Source organism: Drosophila simulans, chromosome 3L, assembly GCF_016746395.2.
Source record: "Drosophila simulans strain w501 chromosome 3L, Prin_Dsim_3.1, whole genome shotgun sequence".
In the NCBI taxonomy this organism is placed as follows: domain Eukaryota; kingdom Metazoa; phylum Arthropoda; class Insecta; order Diptera; family Drosophilidae; genus Drosophila; species Drosophila simulans.
This window is the reverse complement of record NC_052522.2, coordinates 10,099,908-10,121,800: the sequence shown is the minus strand read 5'-3', so window position 1 is coordinate 10,121,800 and position 21,893 is coordinate 10,099,908. Positions and strand designations below refer to the sequence as shown.

The 21,893-nt window shown below is 40.1% G+C and overlaps 2 long non-coding RNA genes across 3 annotated transcripts in view; one reads left to right on the top strand and one right to left on the bottom strand.

Moving 5' to 3' along the window:
- Positions 1-389, top strand: part of LOC123327209 — a 179,176-nt gene extending 178,787 nt beyond the window's left edge. The window contains exons 3-4 of the long non-coding RNA XR_006541761.1: positions 165-228; positions 283-389. This is a non-coding gene — a long non-coding RNA (uncharacterized LOC123327209). The remainder of the gene's footprint in view (positions 1-164; positions 229-282) is intronic.
- LOC27208238 overlaps positions 1-6,682 on the bottom strand; it is a 37,833-nt gene extending 31,151 nt beyond the window's left edge. The window contains exon 1 of one of the 2 annotated variants that reach the window (XR_005543902.2): positions 5,851-6,682. This is a non-coding gene — a long non-coding RNA (uncharacterized LOC27208238). Of the gene's footprint in view, positions 1-653; positions 1,028-5,850 lie in introns of those variants that run through there. The other variant, XR_001600763.3, reaches the window with a different exon arrangement.
- Positions 6,683-21,893: the final 15,211 nt, after the last annotated feature.

Genomic DNA, 21,893 nt, shown 5'->3' with positions numbered 1-21,893 from the left:
ACATTGAAATGGAATATTATCTTAATTTATTTGATCCATGATAACAATAATTTGTAATTTTGTACCTATCATATTTCCAATTTGAAAATAATGCCTTTAATATAGTAATATCCCTATTATCACTTTACACATTTAACTCGCCTATTTTTTTCTCTGTATTGCAGTTGTTGCTGTCGTGCAGGAAGCCTCGTCTTGACTTGGCCAAGAGGAAACTGACGATTATAGCCCGTAGATGCGAGTATGTGACTTTCTGGAGCCAAGTCTTACTTCTTTTTTTTTTAGAAGTAAGAGAGGCGACCGGAAGAACTTCATTGCTTGTCATCTGCTAGGAGTTTGTTTTTCTTACTCCACCCTTTTGTTTTTCCTGCAGGTAAGTTTTTTTTCTGCTTGACTGATTAAATAGTTAATCCTATGTGCATAATATGAATTTAATTTTTTAGCTCTAAAAAATATAAGATCACAGGTAATTGATTTTTACAAATTTTGAACTATTTATGGCCTTAAGAATTTCCCAATCATTCTTTAAATTACATATGTCTTATTGGTTTTAAACTCGCATTGTATAGAATTCCCCACAGAAAACGTATATTAAACAAAAAACTTTTTTCTTGCGCTTATTTCAATTTAAAATTGAAATAAAATTCACAACTCACCAAGAAATTAAAGCTGCAGGCCACAAAAAACATTGGCAATCACACAGACACTCGGTGGCACAAACACAAGCACTCAATCAAGTACACTGTCGGAAAATGTTTAAGCTAATTTTTGGCGAACATCTAGTTTTCTCTGAAACTCAAAACGTTTGGCTTTTTGGCGCACAGAAAAAACACACAAATGGTGATAGAGTTCTTATAAGTTAGAGTTGAACGTAGGACACGTGGGCGGTCACGAGTTCGTTTCCCAGAAGAATCGTTTCCATTCGATTCTCCGGAGAATTGCTGGCTAACTGTTCTTTTGGCAACCCGAGCGGCTTCAAAGCCGAATAGCGAATGCGGCAATTGGCAAGTGGCGGCTAAAAAAGCCACTCGCACCGCAGCAACAATCGCAACCTCGGCGTCGACGGCAACTTTTGGTAGGCAGAAAAAAAGTCGTATATTCGCACATATAAATATATAAACGTATATATGTATTCGCCCTCTCCCTCTGACCCTATATGCACCTCTCTTTCTTCGGACGGCGACTGTGTGAGTGTGCTTTGCGAAATGCATTTCTGCAGCAGCTGCAGTCAACATGTTGCTGGCGTGCTTTTGTGGCTTTGTAGCCCACCACAAGTCCGAGAACCCACCACACTCGTTGGTCGTATTCGTATCTGTGAGTGTTTGTATCTGTGAGCTTCGCACAGTATCTGTGTGTGGGTTTGCACGTGTTTCGCCAAAGGATTACCACTGAGAACCTGGAATCCAAAGCTCAGCTGTTGTTGTTGGCTAAGTGCACTGAACAAAATATCATACCAATTTGATAGGGAAACCCATTTTTCTCTGTAATGATTGTTTAAATGCCGACGGGTTCTTGTAAGCTGATTGATAAGAAATATGTCCAAAATGGACTGCACTTTTTTTTCGGTGTGATGTTGGCCGTGTTGCTTTTGCCGTTTGTGGGCTTGTCGCCTGACTGACATTTCCTTTTGATGCGCCTACGTGCCCGCTTTGGCATATGCATTAGTTGGCCCCCAGAGGGATGGTCGAAGGGAGCGGAAGCGGGTGCAGGGCAACTTCAATGATCGAACGTGACATTTAAGCCCCACACAACACAAGAAACAACGGCGAACTCAACGCAGAACTCAGAAGGCCCAGAACTCTTGGCTCAAAACTCAAAAGTCTTGCGTATGACGCAGCTGGCACGAAAAGGGTCCAAAAGGGGAAAAGCGGGCGAAAAACAAACGACTTGAGTGAGTTTTTCCCGCCATGAGTCTGTATTTTCTCACAGTCAATTGCATTGTTTTTGTTCAGCCGCTAATTGTGGGTGTTGTTCTTGTTTCGGTGATGCAACCATTAGGCGAACAATTTGCGCGCCTATCATGGCTGAAAATGCATGTCAGATGAGTCTATCAAGGTGCAATATGGAAATTAACATATTTGAAATAAATATCTGAAAAAGAGCTGTAGTTAAAAACGCAGCACCTATTATTAGCGACTTTAAGTGGATTTAAATTAAATTATTAATTTAATTTACATGGTACATGTTCTATGTTTTTTAATTACATTTCTTCAAAGCCAATGCTTTAAACACAGCTTGTTAGCGTTTCATATAACAATACCTTAATTGGTTCTTATTGCACAGCAGGCAAGATCCCATGCCGAATAATCCTCAATGACTGACATCTACTGAGGAGCAGGAAGACGCCATCTCACCTGAAAACCCCGGGCTAATTACGATGCACACACCTCGGGTCACAAAGGCAACACTTGTTGTGCCCTTTTATCTTTATGACATAATCTCTGCGCCCAGATGACCGCAAAGTACGGCTAGGAATTCTATTCTTCGCCGCTCAACGTTGAGCATTTCGATTTTTCCCACTAATCAACAGGGATTTTCCCTCAACTCAACGGCAATTTATGGCCAACGAGGGGCGCAAGCACATGTTCCATTCGGATGCGAACAAAGAGACAGATGCAGATACACAGATACGGATCGGGTTTTAGGGATCGCTGCGTATTTATTACATCACAGCCAGAAGGAGGAAAGAGGAAGAAGGCAGAAAAAAACGAAAAGAACAGAAGGGGTGAACCAGCAGCAGCAGCAGCAGCAATCACAGAACTCTGCTGTTCGGCGGTTGAAAACCGAAAGTGCCATGAGGTAGTAGCCTATAGACCTACATAAAGCAGGGTCAACCGATAACAACAGGATAAACGATGAGAAGGGGGCATTGTTTCGCTTTCATTCAGACTCACAATCGGGAATCGCTTCAAGATTCAGATTCAGATTCGTTCGGATACCGATTCCAAACCCAATCCCGCGATTCCCCGAGAAAGGAAGCCAAAGGCGGCCAGTAATAAATCAAAGACATTAAGTTGAATGCACCGGGGCAAAAAAGGCAGCAAAGAGGCAAAGGCGGATGCAAAGTCGTCACCAGCTCGTTGGGAACCTGAAGACGCGAACCTTGAGAACCTTTAACTCGACTCGTAGTGGTCGCGGTCCTACCTCAATGAGGGATCTCGAGCAACAAATCTGAATGGGGATAACAAAAAAAAAAAAAATTATAAAAAAAATAAATCAAAAAGGAAGCAAGACCATGTGACGTTTGTTTTGAGAAAACGTCAGCTGAGCGCAAAAGGGAGCTCTTGAATCTGGGGTTACTTTTGCCGAAAGGGTTCTTCTTTGGACATTGCCTCAATTTTGGAGAGGGCGACTAGAGAAAAAATTGCATAATTTGCTTAAGGAAACTTTTCCAATTTATAAATGACAAACACAAAAAGCGGGCATAATGAGGAAAACTTGGAAGTGAACGGCATTTTTCCCCCAGCCCAGCAGCCTTCCATCTAAAAAGACATTTTCTCGTTTTTTCTAATTAAAGTGCCTGGAGATTTGCATAAAGGGATGGCTCCCGAGGAGTCCTGCGGAAAAAGGAGCTAACGTTTAAGCATTAATCAAAAAATCAGCTGAAAATTAAAAACGAATCCCAAAGATGCGGGGGTAAAAGGATTGGCGGAGCAAAAGGTACGAGAGCAAAGGAAAAGGATGAAAATGCGCTGATGAGAGACGATGGCTAAAAGTCCGAGGCAAAAAGTACAGCAAAAGAAAGGATTGTCTGGCGCTGTTGGATTTTTTTGTTTATCGAAGTGGTAGTGGGGTGGGTGGTGGACGGTGGGTGGTGGTACTTAAAGTTGGTAAAGACAGATTTAAGAATAGGCACATAGGAGTATTTACCACTAATGGCAAAAGTTTTAAGCCGAAAAACAAGGATTATTTGTACGCTTTCTTTGCCAACTAAGTTTTTCGGGCCGAGCTGAACTAATTAAACGCAGGAAGGATGACATTAACCAAAATACTTAAAAAAATAAAGTCTTCAAATATGTATATACAATATATATATGGGTTTGGGAAAGTTTCAATTAATTTTGTGCCTCTCCTACAAGAGTTTCTCAATTTGGGTCACCTTACTTACGGCCACATGTATCCCCACATGCTTTGCCTTCCGAAAGATGCAGATACAGATATATATGGGATGCAGCTACGCCCAGACACGTGTAAGCCTTATTTTACCCCCTCGAGAACCGCCTTTATAAAAATTTATATACGTATATATGTATGTGTATGCATGGAAACACATTTCACTTGCTATTATTTGGGTTGGTTTTTGTTGCTGCCGCTGCTGTTTGTGTACGAAATATTTCGTTGTCTTCTTATTTTCGGTTGTTTTTAATGATGAGACTGGGAGTGGGTTTTTCGGTTCCCGTCAGTCCAGTTCTGAATCAACAGCGATGAAGCTGCCAATCTGCACTTCAGTGCCCGCCCCCCTATTTTTTCCGCCCAAGTCAACCGCAGAAACACTGAGAGAAATATTCGAATTTAACTATCATTTATAATTCGTAATGCAAGTGAGTGCCATTAAAAGATAGATTTAAAAGATAGCTACCATCTCCAGTAACTCATAGATTGTGCTTTCAGCGAATATTCCATATTTTCTCTCAGTGCACATTTCCACTGACAATAACTGAGGAAAGGATAAAAGTGCGGTTGTGGAAGGAAGGAGGATGCCGAATGACGTGGATGTGAATGTGAATGCGAAATTCTTGCAGTGGGTCGGCGGTTGTTTAAGTGGTCCTTGATAAGCGGCTGCCAGCTTAAAACCGTAATGCGCTTTACCAACTTCACTTCACTTCAGCCCGTGTACAGTGCATATATATTTTTGGTGTGCGCCGATACATATAAATGTACGTACTACGTATATTTGCAAAAAAAAAAGAAAAAACACTCTTCGAGCTGCTGATGAAATATCAATATTGAAGCAGAGGAAATTTTAATTCGATAGTCGTGAGAGACAAGCTGGTAAAAAAAAAGGAAAAACAAGGAAGAGATATAAAAAGAGATTGCATTCACGGCTGTTCAGTTAGTGGAAGCGTTAAAAATGCCACTGTTTTCGCCGATTTTTGTTGCTGTCTTTTCATTATTTATTTAATGGCATACAGGTGCATTTGCAACTGGATTCGTATGTTTTCCCCATTAAGAAATGAAGAGGAAAACAGAGGTATTTATATATGTATATGCTCACATTTAAGCTGGATTTTAATATATATTACACTCGTGTAAATTGAAATTTGTAAAGGGCAAATAATGTTTATGGCAGTGGGCACAATTAATTCGCGTTTGTCAATTAAGTGCTATTCTATATTCAATTAAACAGCTTTCACGAGCCATAAATGCAATCTAGATTTAATTAAAATAATACCAATCTAAATGGAAATGATTTTTATTTTCCATCGACATAAATCAATTTGTTTTATTATTTTATTAAATGTATCAGTTATAGGCAGAGATTAGTTTACAAATATAGTGCAATATGTTTATGCAGATTGGTTAGTTTTCTAGCAAAAATATCTTTATAAATTTCAAATAATATAATTAAAATATTTTGAAAATGTTTAATTTTGTTATTAATTAAGATAGCTGCATATTTTAAATATTTACTAAAATAACAAAGTTAGTTTTGAACTCAAACTTTGAAAAAGCTTGTGATTTACGTATTGCATTGATTTATTAACAAGTTTAAAGAACGAACTGAATGTAGTCTTTCATTTGTATTAATTAAACAGAAATGATTTGAAAAATGTTATGCCCAAGTTGGGAAACTCAAAAGCATTCTGTTTACTTAACAATTTGCCAGAAATAAACGTGTCGCTTAAAACTTACTTGTTGTGTTGACCCAACAAATGCACGGCAAACTTTGTCCACATCGTGGTTCTGTTCTCTTTTTGCGGTCCAAAGCGAAAGTTGTTACAGTTTGTTAAGTTGCAATTTATGTTTCAGTTTTATAATATAATTTATACACAAAGTTGTACACGGTTGGCGTGGACGTACTATACGTATAGTTGGATATGGATGTGATGTGATGTGGGCTGGGTATATATGTAGGTAGGTATGGATGGGGTATGGAGGAAAACTTCACCCGACTAAAAGTCAATGTCACATGACACGCGCACGATTCACCAACACTTGGGCACTTTCGAGGCTTTACAGTTAGTGGCTAACAAGTTGAGGCCACCGACTAGCAACTGGCTGGCTGGTCGGTTGGTCAGGAGAGTTCCAGGCCAGTTCCAGTTCCAGTTCCCGGCCAGACAATAAAATTTGCGCCATAAATCAATTCAGCTCTCTGCAACTTTGCTGGCCGTCTCGTCGTCGTGGTTCCGCTGCAAAAAGTCTGCAAGTGTCACCAGGCAGCAAATGCAACAGCAACAACTGGATTCTGGCTTTTAGACCGAGTTATGTGTGTGTTACGGCTGCTGATCTTGGCCAGTCTGCTGATGACTAAGATTTATTCGTGGCAACTGGCACTGGCAACTGGCAACTGGCGACATCGGCTGCTGGCGGGTAACTGCACAAGGCCGACTGGCAGGATGAACCACGGAGCCTGTCCCGGCTGAAAATCACCAATGTTTTTCCATCTCTCATCCGAAACAAGGGGGTGGCATTGGCCGTGGCCGTGGCAGGAACGCGCAAAAAAACAACTGAAAAATAAATAAAAATCAGCGGGAATATATATGCATATACACACTCATACGTATGCAAATTAAAAGGGAGTTGGAAATAAAAATGGAGCAGCAGCCATCAACCGCAGAACGCCGACTGCGCTGCCCTTTGCAATTTTTTCTAATGAACCGCGATTTGCGCTCAAGTTAAAAAAAAGCGGGGAAATGCCCGCCGATTTTCAGGCATATTCCTATAGTTTTTACCCCGCTTCCAATGGAGTTACTTTTTGAGTCAAAGAAGCAAGGACGATGTTTCAGGGTCCACAGTTATTTCTAACAATTACAATTAAACATTTCTAGCACGATTTATATCACATTGTCATTACTTTGAGTTTAATTTTATTCAAAGTAGAGTATAAAGTGAATAATTTATTGTAAATCAAATTTAATAATTGCAATTTACATGCTTCTATAGGTAATTTACAAGATATATTCGACCAAATATAAGATCTTATATTAAAATCCATTTGAATCTTCATTAATTTCTGTCTTACAATCTCATTAGCTTTGTTTTGAGTGAATAACAAAGACGTTCAAAGCTTTAACACATTTTTTGAGTTCAATTTTGAGCCAAAAGACAAGTAAATCAAAGCGGCAGTAAAAAAATTTACCTAGCAACAAAACTCACCAATACCAACCACCCACCCTTCGCCCAAAACAGCCCATGCCACCCCCTATTTTATATACAATTTATGTGCGCGCAAAAAAAAAAATGGGAAACAAGGAAAATAGAGAAATCAACATTTGAGCCACCCTGAAAAATGAGGGTGAATATACGGCCCACAGAAACCGCCGGCATTTGGCCAAGAAGAAGAAGAGACGGCCAAGGCGGCGGCAGCGGAAAAAAAGTGCTAAAAATCCAATATGGCCACAATTTGCCAAGCGAGATAGAGAGGGCGGGAGCCGGAGAGAGTGAGAGAGCGATAGAGAAAAAAAATTGTACATGAAAATGTACTCGGGAGGTTTTTCCTACTTTTTTTCCCCACACTCTTAAATTTTTGCTGCATTTTTTTTCCCCCAGTCGTTTTAATATTATTTGCCTTGGCAACGCAGAGAGACGAACTAAGTAAGTGGGCGGCGGAGGGTGGCTGCTGGGTTGGGCTGCAGGGGGTGGTGTGAGTGGGTGGTTGGTTGGCGGGTGGGGGGTGGCTGTCGCGGCAGCAAGAAAGTGTGCGGGAAAAAAAAACTCCGCCCCCTTTTCAAGACGAGCGTCTGCGCGAAGGTAAAGTCGAAACGCTGGCAGAACGCCAGCAGAATCACCCACGGTGAGAGAGACAGCGGGAGCGAAAGAGAGAGCTCTCACTCACACAGATGGCAGATGGCGCACACCAGCACACAAGTACCCCACACAGATACTCGCACACACGCAAACACTCAAAGGGGCACCCATACGCGCACACTTTGCCACTCAGAATGAGTAATTAAATGCTTATTAACGGCTCGCTGAGTTTTTTTTCGCTAGTCGCGCGCTATAATTAAACTCAGTACTGAGTGGAAGTGTTTCGCAGTATTTCGTAATTGCAACCCCTCGCATAGCCTTCCTTATATATATGTATATATATATAGAGTTCTCTACAAAAAAACCCAACCCCCTAATATCGCCAGATGCAGTTTTGCGGCTTTTTGCAGTTCCTTCGTCACAGATACCGCCTTCATCTTGCTGCCATTTTGAAAACGTTATTGAGTCAGAGGTAATAGAAAATTAAATGGTATGGTTGGGGTAGATTTACAAGAAATCTGTAAGTGAGATACGGGAAATAGAAAATAAATAAAAATAAGCTATCATAGACAGCCATTAACTATACTATACATGGTCATAAAGATACTCGAGCAATCCATGATCTACATTTATGAATTTAGATATCATATCAAATGTAGATGTATTGTTTCATTATATATTTTTTTCAAAACATGTGTTTCTCATATTATATATTTTTTAAGTAAATTGATAAGTGTTTTAAAGTTGTTGTTCTGTTTTTTCTCTTTTCAAAAATACGAAATAAAACCCCAAAGTCATGACAACTGATTATAATTAAGTTGACCACAGAGTTCAGCGACCCCATTTTTTATCAACTCGCAAGGGCGACAAACTACTAAAATAATCTGTCTACCAAACTTAGCCCATTTAATCTAAACATGCTCATTTGATTTGAATCGAATTGTTTCATTTTAGCTTTTTATGTGACACATCTTAACGAGGGTGCCATTCCACATGGACACACCCAAAAACGTAATAATTATCCGGCCTATCAAATCCAAATAGTTTTTGGCGGCAATTAAAATCGCTTTATAATGGAAACGTATAAATAAATGCATAAAATGTATTTAATTAAGTTAATTGATTCTGGTCGAAATTGAACGCTTATTTTGCGGCTCATTAAAATGCCATTAAAATTAGTTTTTCGTTTAAATTAGTTTTTGAGTTATTTCAGACAGCGTTCAAAGGGCAAGTTTTGGCCACAGGCCTTATTTAGTATGCGGCATTTATTATTCAATTAGAAATATTATTATGCGGATTTGGATTTTATGCTGAGAGAATTAACAGATATTTTATGGCTAATTTAGTTTCTAGGTAATGGACATTTTTGTCCAAATTAAATATAATTGTATACATGTTGTGCATGGGAATATTGATTTTGTGTTTTCTTTCCCCTGGAAATAAATTTTAAATCAATTTTCCGCTTTCCACTCACCTCTTAAATTCCATGCGAAACCCATAAAAATTCTCCGTTCTTAATTAAGCATCAATGCGAGCACTTAATTTGCCTTTTGGCCCTTTGCCACTGAAATGCCATTCGAATTCCGTTCGAATGACTCATTATCAATTGTCCTTTTTGCTTCGAAATGACATTACACAGATTTCCATAAAAATTGAAACTCTTGAGGAGGCACACAAACGCACAACGAATCGAGAATTTGGGAATATTTACACTTTCATCCCGATAAACCCTTTTTTCCTCAGCACTCTTTCCCATTTGTTTTGCAGGTTTTCTCTAGCCGATTTCCTCTCAGTTGTCTCGGCTTTTCTCTCACTGTTCAAGGCGAACGACGCGGGCAAACTGTCGCTAAAAATGTGGAAAGTTGGCATCAATTTTCGGAGGACTACAACAAGACAGAGGCCGAAAGCTGCGTGCCATAATTCTCCCTTCGCCGCTCAAAACTTGTTCAAATTCAAATTGGTTAGGCGAAAGGGTTGAGGCAAAGGGTTTTCATTATTATGGGTTGAACGAGAGAGTTTTGTTTTTGCGGGGGGTTGGTCGGCAGCCACTTCCAAACACCAAAACGCGAAAAACAATAACACAAAATGCGTCACGCACAACAGAAACAGGACTCTGACTCGCGAGTCCTTTGGAAAAGTGCGTCATGGCCTGAAGAGCACTCATGATGGTTAAAGTCGTCGCTGTGTGCGTGTGTTTGTGAGTGCCAGAGAGTGTGGTCAGCGGGGAAGTGTCAAACGTTTAAAGGGTTAGAGGTAAGGGTTGACATTATCGTTGGGGGTGCAGGAGGGGGATGCAAAGTGCCACAGGAAGCGACTAAGTGCCAGGCAGATGCACAATAGGTGGGTTGGTTTAATGTCCTTGTACAGTGGACGCCTTTTAAATTAGTTTTAAATAGGATGAGCTATTTGAATCATATATAACATTAAATTTTAAAGCTAGCCAAACTTACTAAAAATATGCCTAACTATTTAACATGTCTTTCGACATTGCACACTTCTCTACTCCACTGGTTCTTAAATAAATGTATCAGAAATAATATAATAAGGCTTAATTGAAAACAACTAAGCCTTTGGTTTATTCACAAACAACTTTATTTAAGCAAATTTTAAATTAATTGGTTACATAATCCACAAACTTACATAAAACAGTTCTTTGCTATATAATTTTAATTTAGTTGTATACTACTTTTAATATTAAATTCGTTTAAGATAATCTCAGTTTTCCGTCCACTGTAAAAGACGTTCAACGTAAAGAGCCAAAGCTTATTTACCCAATAAATTTGCTTGAGCTAGTTAAAAATTAAAAACAACTCTGTTGAATTTGTAGCCTGCGGATATATATGTTTTTCTAAGCATAGCAGTGGTCATTGATCATCTGCTGTATTTTTCTACCTATAGCGGTATAATGAGAAACCAGTTCTAGAATCGCAGATAAATAAAGGGTTAACTAAGGGTTGGGTTTTGAGGGTATTAAGCTAGAAAGGTGGTCGCGGTCAGGTCAGAAAACTTTAAATTTGAATACGCACAAAGCAGCAGTGACGTAAGCGAATTTACAAAAGGGGACTCTTTAATGGTTCCTTTTCCTTAAACCTTATATTAATATTTTTGGCTAACACTTAGTCACAATAAAAGTGAAACTCACTCAGCAACTGAAAGGGGAAATGAATACACCACATTCCACTCGCTGGCGATGTTTGCGATGTGCTCGTGTTGAGTCGGTTGCTCGTTTTTCAGACTCCGCCCCTTTTTGTATTGTTTTGCTGGTCGCTCACTCAATGTGCGATGTTTTCGTTTTGAGTTGAAATTAACAGGGGCGATGTTTGCTGTGTGAAAAGAGGGGAAACTTGTGAGGCTACGTTTTTTAACCGAACAGATTTTTCAATGTTTTTCTATTTTGTATTACTGTTCCCACTGAAGGGGAACTGTACTCAGGTCCTTGATGCCTTGATAGAAAACATCGCATAGCATCTTGGGGGATGAAATCTCAGCTAAAAATTCCCGTGATTTTGGTTGTTGTCGGTACTAAAAAGAATTTTTTGTTTTTATATTACCTATAAATATATCTGATTTAATATTTATTATGCTCTTTCAGTTCTTAGCTGATTTCCCTTACATAATAATTTGCTGAGTCTTTGCATGTAGCGGATATAAATCCTTTTGGTTCCGTAAGGTTTAAATTTAAAAACTGCTTAGTAATTGCTGTCTTAAATTAACATAATTGATGTGCGTGCCCCCAGAGATATTCTGTCTGTCGGTTGGATTTGCCCCATGAATGGCTCACAAAAGCCCAGCGGGTGGTCGTTGATTCTTCCCGTTCGAAGACGAAACAGCAGGAGAAAATTCGCATTGATTCTCATTTGCCTTGTTTACTCCCGACTGCCAAATCCAATAAGCATTGAACAAATTTGCAATATGCGAATCTGCTGCATCACTCCCGTTTAATTGATTTTATGTGCCGCGTGTTTTCTCTGTTGCAGGAAATTGCCATTAAAGTGTCCGGTATCGGAAAATGGAAATTGATTCGTATTCGGCCATTCAACCGCTAGGGGTTACACACTTTTGGACTTTAAAATTAAGCATTTTTTAGTGATGCTTGCATGCTCCCGAAAATCTTAGTTTGTTGTTTCTATTTAAACTTTTTTTCCTTTTTTTAAATTTAAAAAAATGTATTCTTAGGAATATTTTCTATAAACTCAAATGAAATGCTCAAACAATAAAATTTAAACAATATGTTTCGAAAAAAATCTGTAATATCCTTTCTATGCATTCTTCAGAGCGACATCTTTTGGATTTATGGGAACGAAAGGGAAGGCTTCCTCTAGTGGTAAATAATGTCTGCTTGGTTTTATTTGAAGGATATTAGAATTTGGTGTGGAACTTGGATGGCACAGCACAGTGGTGTTAAAATAGATAAAATATTAAACGACTTTGAAGATTCGACCCCTTTACTCTTAACCGTTTTTGGATCAGATTCGTCCCACCAATCAATGAAATATTAGGATTTTTCATTTTCGTTGATATGATTTATTTTGACTATATATTCAAACGGTATTCCATTAATTTATGACATTCAAAAGTTGTTCAGCTTCTTCTTTTAGTACTTGCATCATTTCAATTATTACTTATATAACTCTCACAATGGTCTTGTTTATTATCTTAATAATAATATTCAGTAAAAACTATTTACAAAGTTTTAAGCAATTTACTTATGATTAAATTAATTTTACTATTGAGTTTACTACGTATGGTAAGCTATTACATAACATGTGCCGCTGCATATTCAAAATGTAATGCTTCATTTAATTTTGCAAACATTATCCCTTAGTTTTCCGTTGCGGTATCCTGTATCCTGTAACCATGCCTGCCTTTACCTTTACCGTTCATCAAATAGATATAAAATCCGCAAAAACAAATGAACCGTTATCAATTGCGTAACGGCTGCTCGTCCTTGCACAATTTTTGCAATTAAACGCGACCATGCAAATGCCAGGATCAAGATAGAAAGGCAGCGATAGGACGAAAAAGGGTTGAAGGTCCTTGCCGAGTGCGTATCTCTAAGATGCATCCAAAGGTTGATGAACTCCTCGGGTAGCGGGATATCCGAAACGATCTTATATCTTTGAGGAAAGTGTCCGACGCGATCCGATCTCAACCCCTTTTATAAGTTTTACTGTTAGGGGTTAAAATAATATTTGATACATTTTGTGTGTGGGTTGAAGGGGTAAATATTCGAGATCATTCGATACTGCAAGATGCTCACAAGATTCACTTTCAAATGTAGTGTAATATGTTAGTCATAATTAAGTTTTTTATTTGTTAAGTCAAATTTATGAATGAGGTGTTTTAATTTTTGCAGAATATTACAAGACTTAACAGACGACCTAACTCTGGTTTATCTTTCATTCACATTTTATGCCTAGGTAAACTTCACACTGTGTATATTTATATATTTATATTAAATCATTCACTTTATCACGTAATTTTCAATCTGTCTTTCAACTATATGATGGTCGACAGTCCTCCAAGAGCACGGTATTAAGTTCCTACGACTGAATAGGAACGTAGGAACTCTATACCTCGCTGATGGTAAAAAGACTTCGGTTTTTTCGGTCGATGGTCACAGTTCACTTGGTTACACTGCACTTGAAGTGTCTACTTATCTGGCACTTTTTCGGTGTGTTTGACTTGTCAGTGCTAAGCTGCAATTAGAGTCATAAACGGATTATGTTTGCCAGATATTGGATATTGGCTGGGCTCAATAATGAAATTGGCTGCCAATACTTTCGGCAAATATCAAAGTCCCAAAAGAGTCTGCCAGACTCTTCGACTTGCCCATCCTTTTTATCCGTTGGCTTTCCTTTCGGCGGCGTCTTAAAATTTTATGTTTGCACATTAGCTGGCGCCGTCTTGGTTTCTCTGTAGAAAAAGTAATGCAAAAAAAAGGGAATGTAAGTAGAGTTGTAGATACTTAGGCTAATGCATTAGCCGCAAAAAGTATGGGTATTCCCCAGATACAGATACAAATACCGCATATATGCCCAGACATGGCATTTATTTGATTTGCACTCGAACCGATGGGAAACTCAAATTAAGATAATTTCAATGGCTGAATTAAGCTTGGAGAATTTTCCACCCGCATTAGATACTTGTTCCTATATCGAGAGTGTCACACCCCACACGCTAATTACCGCCTGCAATGCTGAAAAACTAATCGACTTGATTGATTTATCTGACAGAACTACACAAGTTGACATTTCGAGAAGGCGACTCTTTAACGCCCACCACAACTGCAAGCTGGCAACTACAAAAGCACTTGACTGCACACAAATTATCATTTGAATTATATGCAAAATAAATGCATTTGATTGCCAGCCCAGCCATGTTGTGAACGTATTCGTATTTGTATCTGTAGTCGACTTACCAACTATCCGAGCACTAAGTATCCGCTGGATACGTTCGCTCTGCAGCGGTAACCACCATGATTTGCATTTAGTTGCTGCCATTTCAGATTTGACTGTTAATTCCCTGGCCCCTCTGCCATTTGTCTGCCAGCGACGTGAATCAATTTGGTTTTGGCTTTGGCTTTGGCTCTGTGTTCAGCTTTTGGTCTAAGGTAGCCGAGCAAATGTTTAGCCGCCCGCTGAGCCAACACAGCAGATATTCAATATGTGCTCCCTGGGATGTCACGAGACCAGACCGCCATGGCGAAAGCTTCACTGTCGCAAAAAGTGACACCTGCAGAAGGCAGCTAAATTATGCAGAATTTTCGATCCTGAAAATACAACAAAGGATATGTTACAGTTTGTACAATTTATAGTCTTTCAAGCTTTAATCAATTTAATCTAACCCTTTCAAGCACATTTAAATTCATATTAAACCCATGTTTTGTTCCATAACTATTTTTATGTTGCATCATTTTTTTCGCAGTGATGCAACCTTGTGCCCCCACCGAAATCGGTGGCAGCTGCTTCTGTTCCTCGTGGGCCATAACGGCGCCATAACTTTGGCCCGGCCAGTACATAAACTGCCAAAGTCTGGGCTGATTAGCATCGCTGCCGGTGCTGCCGTCTTTGATTGACAGTTTGCATACGAAAAGCCAAGACAGAGCAAACAAAACTCGCACATAAATCGCACCGAATGGCTGCCTCGCTGGCTGGCTGGCGAACTTTCGGATGCATCTGCAGGATTGACACTATACGACTGACTTTAACTGACGAACTGCTGGGCTTGAGGTTTATATGAGCCTTGGATTGACACTTTTATCGCCGGGCTTGAAGTGTTGACGTTTGCCTCGCCTAATGATCAGTGATCTTGATTAGCCGCGTGGTTTATGAGCTGTTTAAATGGTGAGAGGTTATACCAATAAGTCTTGCTTAATGAGCATGAGAAACTATTGGTATACGCATATGAGTTCTTTTATTTCTGACATTTTAAAGTGTACTTAATTGCAGTCAGATGCCAGCACTGCCCACTGGTCGAGCTGACATGTTTGAAATCCATTTCAACAATCACTTTGATTGATGCCAACGGGCATGGCCAACCTCCCACCCACTGCCAGTCAGGCAATTTCTCACTTAGCAAAGAATTAATTAAACCACCAAAATACCATATCTGGGCGAAAAAATCTCCACTAAATAACTGAGCGAAAAAAATTAATTAAAGCTACCAAATTAAAATGTATCAAGTTGCATACACGCCCAGACGGCGGCCAGTGTGCCACGCCCCCAAGGCGAGGGGCAGCAAACGTGCCACGAAATTGTGTTGCAGTGGGGATTAAAGAAGCTCATATGCGGCATATGCATATATTTTAGGTAATAAAAGATAGTACTTTTTAAACTTTCTTAATCGCGTCGCGTATTGCTGGTCATTCAGAAACACGTTTCTTGCTGGCTAAATAAAATCATTAACTATTAATTAGTAGTTGCAGTGAAATATGAATTTATGATGAAGAAATTCGAATTAAACACAGCTATTAATATTCCTTTAGTTAACGGTTTCCCCTTTTGTTTATCGTTTTTAATTGTTATTGGTTAGGATGTTGTGGCTGAAGTGTTGCACCAGTTTTGTCGCTCATTTGTCCAGTTTCCTTTGCCTTTTTTTCTTTGCTAGTTTTACTGAGGAAGAACTGCCCACATTGGGACAGAAAACTGGAACTGGCACTGAAAAACTGGATGGGATGATGGATGTACCCGGCTCGAGCGTTACCGATAAGTTTTGCGCGAAAGGAATAAATATACAAAAAAAAGGAGGCAGCAAAAAACTTAATTAATTCATATGCATTGAACTTTAATCAAGCGCCGGGCAGCGAAAAAGTGAAGGCCTGGCCATGGCGACGACCAGTCCAACTTCAGATACAGATGCAGATAGCCCGGTGGTACTCGAATACCCAGATACTCGAGTACTCAGATACCAAGATACCGCGACACTCGGGTTGTGGAGCTGGAGCTCACCTGCTGAGCGCTTTAGATACCTGTGCTATTAGTGTAAACGTGCAGTTTTATGTTATGGCAAATTGCCGTTGACAGGGCCGGCGAACATAGAATGCCAGTGCCATAACTCTCGGTGCTCGGCCACAATCCAATCTGCAGTCGGCAATCTGCGAGATACATTCTATAATTGTTTTGTTTTTTTTATTTTCATTTTCATTTAGTTTCTTTTTTCGGCACTCTCTGTTGCAATCTGCATCTAGCCGTGATACGTTATGTGTACGTTGCACAATGTCCACAGCTGCATCCCATGTTGCACTGTACTGTATCTTTCAACTCGCACATCTCTCAAAATCGTAGACATTTTCATTACGTGGCCATTACGCCGCTGCCGCTATTACTATTATGCTGCATTTTATTGCTTTATAAGCGCATTTTAATTTTTGCCTTTCGCCGGGCCACAAAATTTATGTAGCTCAGCGCATCTGCGGCCACAAAAGCGAGGCAAATGCTCGTAAAAAATGCACAGCACATACGGCCCGATGATGACCAACTGTCGGCAGCAACAACCAAAGCAACAACATGCAGCCAGCCAACAACCAATGCAACAACCAACAGCCCAAAGAGCCACGTATCATGTGCCATGTCCGTTGTCAACGCCGACGTCGATGTGTCTTGTGTGTCTGTCTGCATCTTGGCCACGTCAAGTGTCTTTTGTGAAAGGCAACCAAATTACGAGCACACACTGGCGCAGGCTTATGTGGGCACTGAGCGAAAAATTGGGCTAATTTTGTAATTATACTTATATTTCATCAATAAAGAAACGAAATTTATTCATATAATTCCAGAAAAGCAAAATGATTTGAAAACACATACACAATATCTAATCATTAATAAGCACAGGATACACAATGAATTACTGAAACCATCTCTGAGCAATTGCTTATTTAATTTATAGTTTTAAAACTCTTACCCCTAATTTTTGCCCAGTGCAGATGGTCAGTGAGTGCCACGTCTGCGTTTTGGTCAAATCGAAAGGCTGGCTCTTGGTTGCACTTGCGGATATCGCTGTTGCTGTTGTTGCTGTTGCAATTATTAGCAAGTCTGACAATTTAGTGCGGCTCGCCTTTGACGCTGATTGATTGCGTCTGTAACTAATCTGTACATTTATTGAGTTATCTGCCTGGCATTTTTAATTTGGCTCCCCTTCATGCTGTGCCTCCGCCTCCTCCTCCTCCCTCCGTTCGATGGCCAATTAAAAGCAAACGGTTTCTGCAGCGCAATTAAACGGGGCGCCAAAACCGGCAGATGCAGATGCAAAATCGGCCAAATCGCTTCCTCATGGTCAGTGCGCAGTGCGCCCATTAAAATTGTTTTTAGCCCGCTGCTGCCGCTGCTGCTGGACAAACATAAATATTCGCACTGATTTCGACCCATTCGCGACCAGTTTGCCGCAGCAGCGGTGCGAAGGAAAAACATGTTGTGGCAGCGTTTGGACACCGAACATGGCCACGCAGCACGCAGCTTATCAATCGCGCCACCGAAACACAGCATTCAGGTCCTACAAGTTTGCTATTAATTTGCACTGGACCCCTGCTCCTCCTCCTCTTCCTTCTCCTCCTCCTTTGGCCAACCACTCAGTTCCCCGCAAGGAAATCCCCCTCAATTGACGCCCCCTCGGCTGGCAGGCTCGCCCATCTGCTTTGCATTTCAGCAGCTGCCTTGTTGAGCTGTCAGCCGGGCTTGAAAGCTGCACTGGAAAAAATAACATCAAATTCTCCATAATTTTCTATAATTTTCTGGCATAAAAAGCTCCATAGTTTGTACTTTCTAAGCACTATAATAATTTATCAATACAAGTTATATGCTTTTATCTCAGAAATATTATATTAAAATTTCGAAAATGTGATTTCTTTGATATAAGTTGCTTGCTTCATTTTAAGTATCATTTTAAAGGGTTTTGAAAATTATTTTAAGTGCACCTAGCTGACTGGCTGGCTGCCTGGTTTTGCTGACTAGGCGCGTGGTTATTAATGAAGTCAATCAGCAATTTTGACAGAAATTTATCTATAAGCGTCGGCATTCTGCCAGGCAACATGTTGCACGGTCTCTCACTCACTCTGCTAATTTTGTGCGGCACTCAAACATGTTTGCCGCGACCGCTAACTGTAGTTTGCTTATCTTATTTATTTAATTTTTGTTTAATGTTAATTTGGAACCAGTTTAATTACCAACGGCTGCCCGCTGGTGTGTCTGGTAATTTCAATTAAAGTGCGCCGTAGTTGCGTTTTAACCAAAATAGATGCATACTTCATGGCCTGTTATTTTTAATGCATCCTCATAAAGCGCTTATGAATGCCTCGTTTTTTGCCAAATATAGAAGAGATATAAAACCCTATTACTATTTGAAATTTTGTGCTGCCGCCTGTCAATTTGTATCTTTAGATTTGTATCTCCATAACCGTATGACTGTCGGCTACTTCTTCTCTTACCAACTTCTCTACTCTTTCTACTAACGGCTTATTTAACTGCTGCCATTTGTTTGCTCACGCCGCCTAATGAACCAAATCAATTTACAGTTCAATTTTTTTCTTGCTTGCTAAATTAATTTTGATATCTCTAAAGGAAGTTGTTTGGCCAACGAATCGGGTTTGAATAATTAATGGTGACTCGCTTACAAAGTTGCCGAACCCAATAAGTGGAATTATCGGCCGTTAATTGATGGCAAAATGGAATCGAATGAAGTTTTGCTAATAAAGTAATTAAGTTACTTTTTGGAATTGCAGCATTTGTTACACTTGTTATACTTAAAGGATTTGGGAGTTAAAAAAGTAAATAAGTATAAAATACTTATGAACTTAAAAAATTGGAAAAGACAGTTTGGTTCATTGTCATGGCTGTGGAACTCTCGACTTTGACCTTGCCCACATTTACGCCACTAATTTCCCTGCACTTCCTTTTTTTCGCATTGCAAAAGAAAACTTTCCTCCCTCCCTTTTCTTTTTGCCTTTTAATTTCACTTTTCACAGCGAATTTTCTTTGCATTTTCTTTTTATTTTTTTCGCGCGAGTCGCGAAGGAACCCGGCAAACTTTTTAATGTCGCGCGGCTGCTGCAGCTAATTTAGCCTGCGGGGGTGGAAAATCGGCGAGGGGTGGGGGTGAAAGCCGGGAAAACTTGGCGCTCAGACTGTGGATGGCAGTGTCTTTGGCTTCATTTTCGCGCTCCTTGAGGTTTTCTCTCTTTCCCGGCTCTCAATTTTGCCTGCCTTCGTTCATTTCCTTTTGCAATGAAATTAAAAACAGCAAGGAGTCGTCCTTGCACACACAGATACTCACCCACACACACACACACACACACACATACATACAGTGGCATGCTGGGAACGAGAAAAGTTTGTGCTCCTCGGGAACCTAAATGAAAATGAGTAAAGTTCGCACCCACAATTTTGCTCTCTTGTTGATTATGCACTTCGTTGCCATGCTCATCATCGTCGTTGTTCATCATCATCGCCGTCTGCGTTTTGCTTATTAACCCAGTTCTGCCTGCTTTTCCCGCTTTTCTTTTTGGCCTGGCCCACAGCTGCCGGCTGTTGCTATTGCCCTCCCTCTCACACTCTCCGTGAGCCAAGGACGATGACGCTTTTTTTTGTGTCCTTGTTTTAATTTTAATTTTTGTTTGGTTCGCTTTCCTTTCCTCGTGTCTTGGCCTTTTTGGTGACGTCGTCTTGGGTTTTCCTCCTCATTTTCTCCGGCCTGGTGTCGTCATCGTTCTGTGCCTGCCTTTGTTTCTAGGTCAAGAACAAATTTTTATTTTCCGCCAACGTCTTGAGGTTTTTTTCTGAAGCCGGAATAAAAGATGACATTGAAAGTTTAATTGGATTGGGAATGAAAATGAGAGGGCAATAAATATATAAACGGAGCAACAAGGGAAAATATTTTGTGGAAGATATTTGGAATCACACAATTCACATTTTTTAATAATTATCTATTTTTTGTTAGTTCATGGTTTCCGCCTACAATTTTAGTTGGCTTAAATGTTGAAGTTAAGTCAAGTTGCCGCGATGAACTTAAGTGCCCAAAAGGCATTCACCACCTTAGATGCAAATACATAAGACTTCTAAGGCAACAGCTACACATATAAAGGAGTATATAGTGCTAGAGCCAGCATAACCACCTCGAATCGCTTAGAGATGTAGATACTTTTCGCTTAGCTTCTTGTGCCGTGGATGCGCAACTGTCATGCAAATGACATCACGCACTATAGTCATCAATTTTGCGGAGCATCAGCCACGCTGGCACAAAGCTGAAAGCAAATCCCCCAAGCCGAAAAAAGCCAAAGTCGGGGAACGGCAATGTCGTGTGTTTGAGTTTGAAATATTTGCAATTGCGAATCCTGTCGTATTTGTCACAGGATGTACATATATGCATATATACATACACTCAAATATTCCCATCCATATACAAATATATATGTATATTGAGCCAAGGGTACATTATTATGATGGAATCCTATTTGTTACAAGCCATGTGGCTGCTGCCACAGTGCCAATGACAGAACGTCAGGATGACAGGATCTAAGGATGAGTGCCAGGATACACCTACTCATCCTGCTTTTTCCGGTGCCGCAGAGTAAATTATGCTAATGTCAAAATAATGCATATTCGATGATGTGGGTGTGTCTCGAACACAGAGAAAACTTTGCCGCCTTCGTATCGACGATCTTTGTACTAATACACATTTAGGATTGATTTTTCGCGGTGCTCCTGTGTGTGTGTGTGTGCGTGTGTATGGGTGTTGGAAAATCTTTATAAATCACATTTATGTTCAGCTTCAAGTGCCAAAACTAATGATGGAAATAAATTCACGAGAGCGCAGGACCAGAACAAGGACAATGCTGACTGCCAGAACCAGTCGCAGCCAGAAATTCCGTTTCTGTACACAGGAGGAAAAGCCAGGGAAAACTGGGTGGAAAATCCAAAGGGGGCGGCCCCAGCACTTTTGGGGATAGCAACGCACTCAACTGTGTGCCCGTCGCCTCGCGCAATTTTTGGCTGCTTTTGACGCCGGGCCAATATGCAGTAAATCTGCCAGAATGTGCCTCTAGATTTGGCATCGCCAACCAGCCATCAGTCGCAAGTACCGTTCCAGCTTCCTTTTTCCCCTCCCCGTTCTTCCCCACCCACTGGTTTTTCCTGGCTTTTCCTACCCATTTTCCCTTTGAAATGGGTTACATATTTTATGCTTAATATTTTGCATTTTATTCAGGAAGAGTGGAATGGGCAAACTGTTAACTGTACTTGAGCTTGACTTGGCTCGGGGATCGTAACGTTTGCTTTGTGCAGAAATTGAAAATGTTTTTTACACAACAGCACAATTGTTTGTTATAGTTACTTTCTTTCGCATACCCTAAGAATGCGGCAAATTGTTTGTGCTAAGCTTTTTGGCTAGCGAATGAGAATGAGTTGAGATGTCTGGCTTAGAAGTTCAAACAGGAGTTAAACAAGATTGTATGCAAATGAAAATATTTCTGCTAGCTTGACATAGTATTGAATATTTTCCAG